Raw genomic sequence first — 3,311 nt, 5'->3', positions numbered from 1 at the left:
AAATTCTGACATTGTCGCAATATCCAGAGACATTGTTAAATACAACAGCCTGTTTAAATCTATGGTTTGGGACACTCTTCCCTACAGAGAGTCATAGGTGGGGTGATGCTGGCTTCTGCTATTGTTATGCCAGAATAGTAAGGTACAAGTAAGTATTAAAATAACAGTATTTTGTTGCTATACCATTTTGGTAATTTTTTTACAAATCTAAAATCTAATTACTTCTGTCTTAAAATGTCTCCAGAGAATTATATGCTACATTAAATTTTCAACTGGAACAAAAGTTAATTCCTTCAAAAATATCTTTCATTGCTTAAAACATTTCCAAGGTAACTTACTGTTGTTTTTTTTTTTTTTTTCCCCAAGTACATGTGTTGCGAATGGGGTTGGGCAAATTATAGTAATTGGCTATTTGTATTTTTTTTGCAGAGCTAGTTTGAATTTTTCCTGTATTTGGAGGATCTGAGAGGGCTTTAAAGAAGATGAGAGAAGCCTGTGGGAGGAGGACTGGGGTGGATAGTATAAATGGGGAATGATAGGAGGTACCCAGGCCCCAATTTGAGCCCTTCTCCTGTTGTTTGACCATCTCTTTCCCCTCAGGACTGTATTTCACTGCTACTTTTGATTTTTTCCCTTAGCACCAGGTCTAATTTCTAGGTCTTTCCCTTCCCGTTATAATTTATTTTAGCCAGGGACTTCTTTTTAGCAATCTGACTGAGTGAGACTCAGGCATGAAAGGCAGGAGAAATTCAGCCCTGGACTCAGTTTTTCTTTGGGGGAATTGCTTCTGAAAACAATGTATAGAAGACTGTGACAATGGTATCTCATCTTTTAAAGTATCAAAAGAATAAAAACACTTTGTTCTCATGTTAAAATCACTAAAAACTCTGATGTGCAAGGTCAAATATTAAATCTGTGAATTTATCTTTCTTGTATTCTCCAAACATTATATATTAATGGGTAAAAGCCTACATTAATTACAGTGAGGCTGGGAGCACCTTAGGAGAGTCTAAACAAGGGCTACAAAATAAATATCAGATAAAATGTACTTAGCAAAAGAATACAATTCTCCTGAAATTTTATGCAAAAATGTCATGATCTAGTTTATATGGCCATTCCACTCAGAACAAGCCTGATCCTGTCTGATCTCGGAAGCTAAGCAGGGTTGAGCCTGGTTAGTACTTGGATGGGAGACTACCTAGGAAGACCAGGTGCCATAGGCATAAAAAATAAAAAATAAAGGATTGTAAGCTGACAAGGTCCTTCCAATCTGTGAGGTCAACCAAGGATTACCCTGCCTAAAAAAAAATGTCATGATCTAAATGGAAGATTTAATGGGACTTCAATAAATTCTCAAATGTAAATAAAGAAACTAAACCAGAAGAATAAGACATAAAGATATAAGGAAGAGTATTATCAGAACCGGGGACCATGAAAGAAAGAGATATGTGAAGGAGAGATTGAAATGACTGAATGAGAGACAGAGGGGTCTTTAAACTGGACATATCACTAGTCTGATGACCAGCCCTGGAGGTATGCTGAAACCTCACAGGATTCTAGCTGAATTTTATTTGAAGAAGAAAGCAACTGGTCATCCATGTGTGCAGTAATGAATATGAGCTGACCTGAGTATGAGAGGTAAAAGTTAGTAGAGGAAAGAGTCATATATAAATTTTAAATAGAGTGTAGGAGTAAGAGTTTGGAAATGGAAAAGGAATCAATAAGAAATGAAACCCCATAACTTGTGACCAAAGTACATGAGAACTGAGAGAACAAAGTGCTACCACCAGAGATATCCTCGCAGAAGCTACGCCCTTGGAATTGAGGCAGGCTTTACTAAGGCAAAGGAGAAGGAAGCATATGGAGAAATGTTTGAGATATGAGGAAAGGTTGATATCTATGGAAGGATACTTCCAGGAGACATAGAAGAGGATTTTGAGAGTTGAGGAAAACTGGAGACATGAACCATAAAGCCTTACAGGGAACAGAGAGTAGCAACTCATATGGGTGCCAACTGACAAAATTACACATAGAAAAAAATGGTCAATTTAGTCTTGTTTTGAAAAGGATGGAAACTGTGCCTGATGCCAGGGGCCCTGACATTTAAAATGCTTGAGTGTCTCCCCTATACAAAAATTTGTATTAAATACTAGTGACTTAAAATCAGAAATCATATTAAAAGTTAAATGTAATTTCAGATTACTCCATTTTACTTATGATATACCCATCTGGTTTATAATAGGTCCGTGGTATCATAGAAAAATATGTGGTCTTTGTCCCCAGTTCCTTTGTTCTCAGTTCCTAAAATGCTTGGAATTTCCTGAGTGATACAGGTGATAGAATTGTCTTATGTTCTAATGGGTTGTCTTTGGCGAGCCTCAAGATTGCTTTAGAATGGGTTCTAGTTATCAGAAAGACCAATTTTTGATTAGAATTTGGAGCTTGCAACCTCTGGGAATGGGAGAGGGTGCTGGAGATTGAGTTAATCATGCATGGCCAATAATTTAATCAATCGTGCTTACCTAATGAAACCATCATAAAAATCTCTACATGCAAAGTTTAGAGGGCTTTTGGGTTGGTGAATGTATCCACATGCTGGGAGGATGGCATATCCCAATTTCATGAGACTCTGTGCTCAAGACCCAGATATGATCTTACGTAACTCTTCATCTAGTTTATCTGTATTTTTTATAATAAACTAGTATATATAACTGAAGTGTCTTCCTGAGTTCTGTGACCCATTTTGGCAGTATTGAACCTGAGGAGCAGTTCATGAAAACCCCTGATTGATGGCCAATTGGTCAGAAGTACAGGTGGCCTAAGACTTCTGACTGACATGTGAAGTGGGGGCACTTTTGTGACACTGAGTCCTTAAGCTCTGGGGTCTACCCTAATTTTAAGTAGTGTCAGAATTGAATTGGATCATTGGACATCTAGTTGGTGTCAGAGAATTAGAGAAGTGGTAGTGGGAAAAATACCACATATTTGGTGTCAGGAGGAAAACACATCTCTCAGATACTCTTTTATTATGATTAGCCTAAACAACAGAGAATTAAGTAAAACTGAATAGAATGTGAATTATACTGAGATGAACTCTTTGATACCCTTACATGGAAATTCAGTGATAGATGCTATAATTCCTAAGTCAAATAGCAATAATTGTAAGCACAACTGAAACCTGAATTCATGTGTGCCAAGTATTTCCTCAGAAACTGCAATTTTCCTTCCTTTGCATCATCCATATAGTTTTGGTCTTATTCCCAAGATTAGAATAGAATTGTTGTATTTAGCTTGTAACTTTTAAGATCATT

The 3,311-nt window shown here is 36.9% G+C and overlaps 1 pseudogene; it reads left to right on the top strand.

Annotated features, from left to right (window-relative positions):
- Positions 1–1,104: 1,104 nt before the first annotated feature.
- On the top strand, positions 1,105–1,223 carry LOC111739184 (annotated as a pseudogene).
- Positions 1,224–3,311: the final 2,088 nt, after the last annotated feature.

Source organism: Pteropus vampyrus, unplaced genomic scaffold (assembly GCF_000151845.1).
Source record: "Pteropus vampyrus isolate Shadow unplaced genomic scaffold, Pvam_2.0 Scaffold47, whole genome shotgun sequence".
NCBI lineage: Eukaryota > Metazoa > Chordata > Mammalia > Chiroptera > Pteropodidae > Pteropus > Pteropus vampyrus.
This window is presented reverse-complemented; position numbering and strand designations above follow the sequence as displayed.